Below are 12,507 nucleotides of genomic sequence, written 5' to 3'. Positions count from 1 at the left end.
AAATAAATAAGAGTTCCAGAAAAACATCTATTTCTATCTTATTGACTATGCCAAAGCCTTTGTGTGGATCACAATAAACTGGAAAATTCTGAAAGAGATGGGAATACCAGACCACCTGACCTGCCTCTTGAGAAACCTGTATGCAGGTCAGGAAGCAACAGTTAGAACTGGACATGGAACAGACTGGTTCCAAATAGGAAAAGGAGTACATCAAGGCTGTATATTGTCACCCTGCTTATTTAACTTCTATGCAGAGTACATCATGAGGAACGCTGGGTTGGAGGAAGCACAAGCTGGAATCAAGATTGATTCCAATCTTGATTGGGAGAAATATCAATAACCTCAGATATGCAGATGACACCACCCTCACGGCAGAAAGTGAAGAAGAACTAAAGAGCCTCTTGATCAAAGTGAAAGAGGAGAATGAAAAAGCTGGCTTAAAGCTCAACATTCAGAAAAGTAAGATCATGGCATCTGGTCCCATCACTTCATGGCAGATAGATGGGGAAACAGTGGAAACAGTGACTGACTTTATTTTTTGGGGCTTCAAAATCCCTGCAGATGATGATTGCAGCCATAAATTAAAAGATACTTACTCCTTGGAAGGAAAGTTATGACCAACGTAGACAGCATATTAAAAAGCAGAGACATTACTTTGCCAACAAAAGTCTGTCTGGTCCATCTAGTCGAGGCTATGGTTTTTCTAGTAGTCATGTATGGATGCGAGAGTTGGACTGTGAAGAAAGCTGATTGCCGAAGAATTGATGCTTTTGAGCTGTGGTGCTGGAGAAGACTCTTGAGAGTCCCTTGGACTGCAAGGAGATCCAACCAGTCCATTCTAAAGGAGATCAATCCTGGGTGTTCATTGGAAGGACTGATGCTAAAGCTGAAACTCCAATACTTTGGCCACCTCATGTGACGAGTTGACTCACTGGAAAAGACCCTGATGTTGGGAAAGATTGAGGGCAGGAGGAGAAGGAGACGACAGAGGATGAGATGGTTGGATGGCATCATTGACTCGATGGACATGGGTTTGGGTGGACTAGGGGAGTTGGTGATGGACAGGGAGGCCTGGCGTGCTGCAGTTTATGGGGTCACAAAGAGTCGGACACGACTGAGCGACTGAACTGAACTGAACCACTGGAGAAGAAGTGACTGGGAATATTCATACTGGAAGGCATGTGGGACTGAAGCTGATTCAGAGTCTTCATTTCATACGTGAGGAATTTAGAGCCAAAGAAAGGGGAATGCCTTGCCCGGTGTCACCCAGCTGACAACCGTGAGCCGTTATAATAGACTGAACCCAGGCAGCATCACTTATTCTTTCGACCATTCACCACTCTCCCTTGTGTTTGGTGCTGGTTCTGTGGTGGGAAGCAGGGAAACAGAAATGACCAAGACAGTAGCTCCCAGACCTATGTGCTTACTCTCTCATTCACACCAGTGAATATTTTGAACATGCATTTGTGCATATACTCATACGCACGTTGTTGTACTAGTATGCACACTTGAAGTAGTCAATAGTATATATTTAATAAAGAATAGGCTAGAGAAAGGGCTTCCCTGGTAGCTCAGCTGGTAAAGAATCCACCTGCATTGCAGGAGACCCCGGTTCGATTCCTGGGTCGGGAAGATCCCCTGGAGAAGGGATAAGCTACCCACTCCAGTATTCATGGGCTTCCCTGGTGGCTAAGATGGTAAAGAATCCACCTGCAATGCAGGAGACCTGGGTTTAATCCCTAGGTTGGGAAGATCCCCTAGAGGAGGGCATGGCAACTGACTCCAGCGTTCTTACCTAGAGAATCCCCACCGACAAAGGAGCCTGGCGGGCTACAGTCCATGGGGTTGCAAAGAGTCAGACACGACTGAGTGACTTAGCACAGCACAGGCTAGAGAAAAATAAGCGGAAGTTTGTAGATGTTTTCTCCTGTCCCCCGGTGCACCCCACTTTGGACACCTCCAGACCAGGACAGGCTTTACCTGCAAAGAACTCCCCTGCGCCCCCCAGCCTGGAAGGCAGACATAATTTCAGAACTATGCATGCTGTGGGAGCTGAAGAGAAACCCTAGCTGTCACCTGAAGAGGTCAAGGCCAGCCTCCCAGAAGAAGCAAGGTTTGAGCTTAGTGTGGCAGGGTGAACAGGATTCTACCAGGTGCAGAGAAGAGGTAAGACAAAGATGTGGAGCTGAGCGCCAAGATTCAGCTTCCATCCAGGTCCCAAGAGGGAGTCTGCATCAGTTTCCACGTAGCCTTTGCGCATCACAAGGGAGACCCCAACCTGTCCATCAAAGTCCACTCAACCCTGAATACAGGTGGATCTGGGAGTCCCTCAGTAGAGACAGAAGAAGAGGAGATACCTAGGAGACGTGAGGGAAACACCTCATCCGCGTGAGAGCCCTTGTCCCAAAGCTTGAGTTACCTGCTTCCTCCTGCTAGTCCCTGCTCCTGGGGGAGTGAGGCAGCCGCCTTTAGCGTCTCTAAGAGACAGACCCATCAGAGCTGAGTGACATAGGTGCGTGGATGTTGGAACGAAGGGTGTGGTGGTGGATGCAAAATTGAAGAAGTCATCTGAAAAATTAAATGGTGGGATATTTAGCTGTAAGATACTCAACCAGCCTTGGTTTTTATACCTCCTTCTATGGGGAGCACACTTCCTTGGGCAGCGGGTGACAGCTGGCAGGTTTCATCCATACAAAGTCTTTTGTCCTGATGAACCAGTAAGAGTACCGCTCCCGTCTGGCCCCGACTTTCACATTGGTCCTTACTCTGCTCCTAAGAAACCTAGGGACCAATTCTGCTGTCTTTGTCCTAAGACATTCCTAGAGACACTGGGAGATGGCAATCAGGGAAGTACCCCCATCTCTCCCAAAGTGTCCTTTAGGTTCTCTTGCAACATTTGCTGAGTCCCCTCTGCCAGCTTTCAGATTCTCTGGCCTCAAAGTTGTGGTCATCCCTTTGGTTCAGCTTCCAACAGTTTGTGCAGAGGCTGATGGGATGGTTGCCACCCTCAGGAGGTACCCCTTCACTGAGTTGGAAGAGGGAAGTTGGTGTAAGAATAAGAGAATGGTCAGCACCCAGGTCACCCTCCTGTTTTGCTTTCCCTAGTAGGTCAAGAGCAATGATAATCAGAGACTGTGAGCTGAATGAGGCTGACTGAGAGGAGAGGGTAGGAGACTTCCCTGGTGGCCCAGTGGTTAAGAATCTGCCTTCCAATGCAGGGGACCTGGGTTCCACCCCTGATCAGAGAACTACGATATCGTATGCCGCAGGGCAACTGAGTCTGAGCCTCACAACTAAGAGCCAACTCAGCCAAAAATAAATAATAAATATAATTTTAAAAGAGGAAAGGGTAGGACGTAGATGGGGGCAGGACTCCAAGGCTCATGGAGGTATTGCCAGGACACATCATACTTCAAGTTCAATATTTGATCTTCTCAGCTGCATAGCATTGTGGGAATATGTTCAGAATCCACTGTCCCCAGTCAAACGGAGAGCCCTGCTCTCCCAGGTAGAACCATTTTGACATTCTTCATGCCCCTGTCTCTGAGAAAACGTATGATGAATGGATCTTCGGAGAGCAGAGCTTAACTGCCTCACTACAGATGAAGTAACTGAGGCATCGAGGCTCTAAATACCAGAGACAATTAAATAAAGGAAAAGAGAGAACAAGACCCTTCCATCTTGGGTGGCCCCGCACGGCATGGCTCATAGCTTCATTGAGGTACACAAGGCTGTGATCCACGTGATCATTTTGGTTAGTCTTCTGTGATTCTACTACTCACCACTTTATAGTCTTGGGACTATTCCTCTAATCTCTGAGTTTCACTTTGCTTGTAAAATAAGGATAACGCTTGTGCTTGTTAATGTTTCAGCCATAGACCACTAGAGACATTCCTGTTCCGAGCTGAACAAGTTGGGTTTACTACTGACAGCAGCACCTCCAGAACACCTCCCTTGAGGAACGGTGTGGCTTTCCAATAAGATGTTAGGAAGAACTTTACAGGATGTGGGATGGTTAGCTTCAGGATTCAGGAAGCTGGCTTTGCTCTGAACTGGATGCTGTCAGGAAGCGAGCAGTTCTCTGATTGGCTGTCTTAATCTTTAAGAAGGGAAGACTAGATAGAGCTTAGAGCTGTACTTGGTAAAGCAGCATCAGCACCGCTAATTTTAGGCAGGATAACGGGATAATGGAGCTTGTTTTGCCTGTGTTCAAACTCGACTACAGAGTGTCCTGCCATTGTCTTGAGGCCTCATGAACACAAAATGGTCTTGTCTGACGTGAAAATTCTGTGAATTACGTTCAGCAAGAGAACATAAAGCCAACTGTGAGTGCCAAGTCGGCTTTCAAATTTCAGGGGATGCTTTTCTCTTTCTCATAGCTTCTCATAGAATTAAGGATACAATATTAGTCAAATGCTCGGATAAGTGCCTGGCAGAGTGCCCCTCAATGAATGGCAGCTCCAATAAGAGTAATAGAAATCCTATTAAGAAACTCGATTAGTAAAGAAGTTGTGTGTGTGTACTCACTCAGTTGTGTCCGACTCTTTGTGACACTGTACACTGTAGGTCACCAGGCTCCTCCGTCCATGGGATTCTCCAGGCCAGAATACTGGAGTGGGTTGCCATTTCCTCCTGCAGGGAATTTTCCTGACCCAGAGATCAAACCTGCGGCTCCTGCATTGGCATGTGGATTCCTTACCACTGAGCCATTTGAGAAGCCCAATAGATAAGTTATTTAATTATAATCAATAAATATTAATTAATAGCAGTGTGATGGAAAAGTACTTGGTTCTAAATAGAAGAGATTGACTTCAATAGCTCTGGATATTGCTGTGTGACCTTGGGCAAGTCCCTTCACCATTCTGAACCACAGTTTCTTTCTACGAAAGACAGGGTGATTGCACCTGCCTTAGCAAATCCACTTCTCTGACTTGCCTGGGGGCCTAGTGGCTGGGACAGCACACTCCCAGGATAAGGGGCCCAAGTTCGATCCTGGGTCAGGGAACTAGATCCCACATGCCCAACCAAGAGTTCACATGCCAAAATTAAAGACCTTGCATGCCTCAAGAAAGACTGAAGATCCCACATAGTGCAACTAAAACCTGGCACAGCCAAATAAATAAACACATGTTTTTTTAAATAGAAGAAGAAAGAAATCCTCTCCTTTGGGTATTTTTGAGGACTAACAGATTACGAGGCTAAAGCGCTTTGAACACCACAGACCAAAACAAGTTAGCTTTAGAAACACATCGAGTTTTGGGCTTCCCTGGTGACTCAGTGGTAAAGACTCCACCTCCCAATGGAGGAGACACAGGTTCAGTCTCTGGGTCAGGAAGATCCACAGAAGAAGATGGCAACCCACTGCAGTATTCTTGCCTGGGAAATCTCATGGGCAGTGGAGGCTGGTGGGTTACAGTCCATGGGGTCGCAAAAGAGTCGGACACAACTTAGCAACTAAACAACAATCTCAGGTTTTAGGGGTTTTTCGGCTCCTGACTGCTTTTTAAGCGTGCTGTCAATTGCATTAAAGAGAGGAACAAACAGCATTTTTCTTTGGTAGCATCACCTTCTAGAAGTCCACTATCAGGAATTTCCCCATTGTTTAAGGAGTGTCAAAGTCCTTTTCCAAATTTGTCCCATTCTTCTTCACACTGAATCTAATTGCCTCTGGCTTCAGTAATAGGCCTCACCCAGATCCACTCTCACGCCCATCCCATGCAAAAATATTTGACCCTCTGGTCTCTCAAAAATATAGGGGGAAACTTTTGACTTTCTGCTGGTTCGCCTTTCGATTAAAGCCCCAAGGAACCAGCCATTAGGAACTGCTCTTTAAGGAAGGCACTCTCTGCCCACAGTGGCTGCCTCCTGGATCCAAACAAACCCTCTCTACCATTAGGAGGGAAAATTCAACTCTTTAGGTACCTCTGTGTGTGTGTGTGTGTGTGTGTGCGCGCATAAAGAGGGTTTATAAGTCAGCAATTAATACGAATAATTATTTTTAAAAAATGTTTACTCAGCTATGATGTACACAGGAAAGACATGGTCTCTGCTCTCTTGTAGCCCGTTTCCCAGCAGAAAATTCCATGAGATATTGAGCAAGTGATTACTAAGGAACGCCATGTACGGGGTGTGAAGGGAGAGTTCCTGGGGGAACGGAGGTGTGGGAGTTGGATGGAGGGATGCCCTGAGGAAGTGGACTTTCAGTTGAGACCGGAGAGATGAGAGTCCCTGAGAGGAAGGTGGGGAAAGGGTTCTCAACAGAAAAAAAAAGCAAGAGATGGAGGAGGAGGTATATGAGAATGGGTGGGGGGATGGGACGAGGTAGCACTGGGCATAGAAGTGGGAGCCAGACTTGAGGAAACTTGTGAGGTGAGTTAAGAGTTTGGGGCTTTATCTGAGGTCAGAAGACGGGCCTGTTCATCTTAGAAGAACCTGGCAGAGGATGGAGAGGAGGGTGGGGGGGTGCCAAGACAGGGGCGTCCTGATGAAACCATACAACCCAGGCTGGGTCTTGAACCATGGTCTTTTAACTGAGGTCACACACCTGTTCTGGGACCTTAATGAAGCTCAGCTTCTTCAAGTCTCATTGCATAAAGAATTCAGTGAGAGACAAAGTGATTAAGAAGTGAATTTATTTATTTAGACAGATATACATTCCATAGACAGAATATGGTCCATCTCAAAAGACGAGAGTGGTCTTGGAAGAAACACACTGCACTGACAGAGTATGGCCATCTCAGATGATGAGGGGCCCCAAAATGTGGGATGGTTACTTTTCATGGGCTGGGTGATTTCACAGGCTAACGAGTGGGAGCATTATTCCAACTATTTTGGGGAAGGGGTAGAGATTTACAGAAACTGGGCCACCATCCACTTTCTGATCTTTGATGGTTGGCCTCAGAACTGTCGTGGGGCTGTGTCATTTAGCTCATGTGTTACAACGAGCATATAGTGAGGCTCAAAGTCTACTGGAAGTAGAATTTTCTGCCTTGTTGGTCCTAGTTGATTTTAACCAGTTTTTGTCATGTCCTATGGCTCTGTCATTCTTTCAAAATGACATACGGTTATGTCATTCTGCCCCTTCCCTCCTGTTTCAGTGACAACTGTCCAGAGGGGAGATGGGAGTGGCCTGGATGCAGCAGACAGCAGTGGCTACAGAGGAGACAGCGAGGAGCGACGACCACCAGGCTTTGCTAGGAGACTGCTCGCACTGAGGAAAGGGAAGAAGCGTTGAGAGAAGTCAGGTGCCCGGGGGAAGGGAGGGGGAGCGAGTCTGCGGGAGGACAAAGAGTTCAGCTTGGTCAACGTTGAGTCCACGGCACCTGTAGAACATTCATGTAGACACTGATTCATCCAACCTTTGATCAGAAAATGCTGGTTAGGGATAGAATACAGGGTGATCAAAAACTCAGACCAGACTCTATGATTTCAACCTCCGGCTCTGCCAACTTTCCAGCTATGTAGTCAGCTCACTTCTGTCATCATCTGATCCCCTGCACAATGGGAGCCGTAATAACAGAACCTACTTCTTTGGTCAGTAGTGACACCGAGGGGAGGAATCTTTGTAAAGACCTTACAACAGTGCCTGCACCCAGGAAGGAATAACCACGTCCTATCTCAGCGCCTGCTGTGTGTGCCTGGCACGGTCCTAGGCTCTGGATCACAGCGGAGAACAGCTCACAGCTCCCTGCTCTGCCAGAACTGACATTGCAGCTGGTGGATTCAGTCAGTGGTGATGAACAAGATACGTTTCACCAAAAGATCACTGTCAGGCAGAAAATCATGCAGAATCAGGGCAAAGCGAATCACAGCAATTTTAGGCAGATGGTTGTGAATATGGAAGGAAGAGTGAGTGGAAAGGCCGCAGGGCAGGAGCAAGCGCCATGAGGTGGGGAACAGAAAGGTCTGTGCAGCAAAAGAAACTATGGGGGAAGCAGGCGGGGATTTGCTCAGAGGTGATTTTAGGGCATCTATTGTAATTCCAGGTGCAGTGGGAATCCTAGAGAAGACTTGAAGCAGGGAAATATCATGGTCTCATTTCATTTTTAAAAGGTCACTAGCCAACAATGAGAAAATGTAACACACCATGAGTAGAGAGAGGGGGAATTCCCTGGCAGTCCAGTGTAGGACTTCCCGCTTCCCATTCAGGGGGCACAGCCTCCATCCCTGTTCAGGGGACTAAGATCCCACAAGCCACATGATGTGGCAAAAAAAAAAGTGAAGAGAGGTCCGTGCTGGAGATGGAGACCTGAGATCATTCACCTAATGGAACATGGCACTAAGAGGGGTGCTTATATGGACCCGGGGGGCTGCAGAACCACAGTAATAGGGAGAATACGGCTCTGCTCTTGCCTTCCCACGTGACCCAGGGGGTGGGTCCACTTACACGGGAGGGTGGTGCCTGGTACCATGTACTGGTGGAGATGAATAACAACCCCTGCAAAGGTCTGCTTTAGATGGGTTCTCCTCCCTTACACACCTGTACGAAGCACCCACACTAATTCCTGGAGTACATGCTGGCTGTGCCTGCATTCTTCCCCTGCCTGTCCTGTGTTGTGCAATTCAGCCTCAGTTTTCTCCTCTGTAATGTGGGCATGATGAAATCTCCCACCTCTCATGACTGTACAGAGGATGAGATTAGATAAACCCTGGGAAGGGATGTTGAAAGGAGAAAGAAGGTTCTTTCTTTCCTTCGTATTTCTTTTTTTTTTCTTTCAACTACTTTACATACTGGAGTATGTCTCTTTTAAGTCTGTGTTTTGATATATGCTCTTTATTGACTAATTATCAGGTTTCATTGAAATTATATGTCAGCTTTCTAGAATTTCAAGTTTGATTCTTACTTAGTTTACTCTTAAAGTGCTAAACATTTATTAACGGTCTCCATCCAAAGAGCATGTAGATGGCTTGACACTGACAGGTTTCTCACATACATATTTAATGGCTATTTTTAGAAAAGAATTTGTTGCCACTCATAACATCAAGTTTCTTTCTCAGGAAGGAAGAAAGAGAAAAGGCTGTTGGGAGGTACCTGGGAGTGTCTGTTACAGCCTCTCTCCCTGAGGCAGAGAAATCAAGTATAATACCTGACTTTTCCAGGCAAAGACAAAATACTTTCAGGCCCCGTGAACTGTCGAGGGTGCCGGCACAAAGTGTCTTTAGTCCAGGACTGAGTTGTCAGAGCACAAAGGTAGACAACGTCCCTGGAGTCACTGGGATGAAGCAGGGCCAGGTAGACAGAGTTCAGAGCATCTACAGAGCATTTTGACAACAGCGTTTTGACAACATTTTGACATTAATCAAAAAATGTTTGACAATCACATTTTGACATTAATTACATGTGAGCTCTATCTTGGTTGCTTTAAAAAAAAAATTGTCTCCTAATCCAAGTTGACTTTATGAGGCTAGAAATCCTATTTTGTGTTATAAATGAAGATATTGAAACTTGGAAGGATTAAATAGCATTGCCAAGGTCACCTAGCTAGAAAATGACGGAGCTGGGATTAACCTCTTCTCCGACGTCACATAATCAATAATGGCAGGAGTGCAATTTGAACTCAAGATTCTCTGACTTCAAAGACTGCCCTCTAAAAGAAGTTTGAAAGCTGTGAGGCTAAAGCCCTGGAGATTCATAAGACAGGACTCAAAGTTCTCAGATAAGGAAGCTCTGCTGTTCACAGTTTTTTCAATTAGATGATATAGAAACAAATTTTTGTATAAAGAGTTTGGTTTGCGTTTATGCCATGAAGACCTTACCTGTGAGTTAGAGGAGGATGAGGGCTGACCAACCTGGACAGCGTATTAAAAAGCAGAGACATTACTTTGCCAACAAAGGCCCGTCTAGTTAAAGCTATGGTTTTTCCAGTAGTCATGTATGGATGTGAGAGTGGGACTATAAAGAAAGCTGAGCGCTGAAGAGTTGATGCTTTTGAACTGTGGTGTTGGAGAAGACTCTTGAGAGTCCCTTGGACTGCAAGGAGATCCGGCCAGTCCATCCTAAAGGAAACCAGTCCTAAATATTTATTGGAAGAACTGATGCTGAAGTTGAAGCTTCAACACTTTGGCCACCTGACGTGAAAAACTGACTTATTTGAAAAGATCCTGATGCTGGGAAAGATTGAAGTCGGGAGGAGAAGGGGACAATAGAGGATGAGATGGTTGAATGGCAACACCAACTTAAAGGACATGAGTTTGAGCGAACTCCAGGAGTTCGATGGACAGGGAGGCCTGGCGTGCTGCAGTCCATGGTGTCGTAAAGAGTCAGACGTGACTGAGCGACTGAACTGAACTGGACTGAGGGCTGAGTAAAGACCATTGGATTTGGAAATGAGGAACTTGCTGGTGACCGAGTAAAGGCACCAAATCTTCCTGGTTGTGGGCAACAGAAACTGACTCTGGCTACTGGAGGAAGAGAAGGGATTGGTGAGAATGGTGTGGGGACATAGAGGGCATCTGTTCTCTCTTCCTGACTGTACCCTTAAGTTGCATCCCATTGGAATCTTCGGTCGGCAGCCAATAGTGCTAGCTGATGTAATTCAGTCTTAGAACTGAAGGAAATGCTAAAAATAATTCTACTTGGAAAGAACGGGAAACAACAGAATCAAGGTCTTCTCAGGCTGCTTTTGAATGAATACCATACATTTTCATGGTTTTTTCTCATTCATTAAGAAGTGAAAGTGTTAGTCACTCAGTCGTGTCCGATTCTTTGTGACCGTGGGGACTGTAGGACGCCAGGCTCCTCTCTCCATAGAATTCTCCAGGCAAGAATACTGGAGTGGGTGGCCAGTCCCTTCTGCAGGGGATCTTCCTGACTCAGGGATGGAGCAAAGGTCTCCTGCACTGCAGGCAGATTCTTTACCCTCTGAACCACCAGGGAAGCACTCATTGGTCAACATTAAAATTCCAAGGAGAGCATCCGTTTAGCCACTCTTGGTCTGGGGGTAAAATCAAGAACTCTGACTGGCAAGCCCCTCAACCTGCCTGGCCCACCTGGGGTGGAGGAAGGATTGTTCCCTCAAACAAAAATGAGGCTACCTTTTTAAAAATGGTTTATTTCTTTGTTTATTTTTGTTCGTTCTAGGTCTTGGTTGCTGCTGTCAGTCTTCCTCTAGTTGCGGTGAGATGGGGCTACTCTTCGTTGCATTGCACAGGTTTCTCATTGCAGGGCCCCTCTTGTTGTGGGAGCACAGGCTCAGTAATTGTGGCTCACAGGCCCTAGTACAGGAGGGCCTCAGTAGCTCTATGGCATGTGGAATCTTCCCGGACCAGGGATGGAACCCATGACCCCTGCATTGGCAGGCAGATTCTTAACCACTGTACCACCAGGCAAGTACAAAATCAAGCTAGTGTTATTAGAAAAAGGACAAAAGGATGCTAGGTGACAAAACGGCAAAATCGCCGACACACTCAGAAAGAGAGGTTTCCTCTGAGTTAGGAAGTTTGAATGGGTCCGAGAGGACAAAGAGCCATTGTATGGTTAGAGGTACCCTGTTCCTCCCTGGGAATTTCTCAGATATCTAGCGTTCATTTGTTTATAGTCATCTTAGAGTGGGCACGTCTTCAGCTGACTCATATCACCTCCCATTTCAACCTTGTTAAATAAGAACGAGCTACCTTTTCCCGATCACTCACTGTGAGCTCACCCAACAGGCCACACTTTTAAATGCCCTGCAGGCCAGGTGAGCAATGGGGACGGAAGTATTTGGAGTTGGGGTGGAGGCAGGACAGTAATGAACACCGGGGATGATGGAAACTGCAGAGAGAACTGCCCTCCCGAGAAGAGAGCAGCCCCCCTTAGCTCAGTTCACGGCTTTCAAAGTGTGGTCCCTTGAGCAGCACCATCAGCGTCCCTGGAAACCCTCAGATGCAGATTCTCAGACTTCTCCCCAGTCCTGCTGACTCAAAACCCTGGAGGTCGAGATCTCAAATCTGTGTCTGAACAAGGGGTCTAAGTGACGCTCGCTCAGGTCTGAGGCCCAGTGTTCTAGCTGATGGCTGCCACTGTGTTCCCAGACCATTTCCTTTTACTGAAAGATACTAGAATCTTACTTTTATGTGAAATTCCTCACTCTTAAATTTAACGACTAATTCAAACTCTTAAAATGTACTGTTTGGGCTCACAATAAAATATTCTATCCAGATTGGCAGCCTCTGGTTTATGCTGTTGATACAGAACAGGGCCCTGTGGGGCTCCTGAGCACGAGGTCTTTCTGGGTCTCCCATTTCTTTGATTATAGAAAACAGCCTTCTTCCAGCCTCTATGACCTTACCTGAGGTCCAATCAGCAGATTCAAGCAATTGTTAGTTAGGGAAGGAAGGGGATGGGAGACAAGGGAGAAACAGTCAAGAACAGCCTTGGGGCAAGGTTCTGCTCCGCCATCAACAGATACATACAACAATATCTTTGTGCTATTTTGTGGCTATTGAAACCCCTTCCAGGTGGGAGGACTTAACGATTAATGATGGTAATCTGTCCACAAGCATGTAGACCCCAGACCCATTGGACCT

Source organism: Moschus berezovskii, chromosome 15, assembly GCF_049115385.1.
Source record: "Moschus berezovskii isolate FMDL1 chromosome 15, NW_MosBer_1.0, whole genome shotgun sequence".
Taxonomy (NCBI): domain Eukaryota; kingdom Metazoa; phylum Chordata; class Mammalia; order Artiodactyla; family Moschidae; genus Moschus; species Moschus berezovskii.
This window is presented reverse-complemented; position numbering follows the sequence as displayed.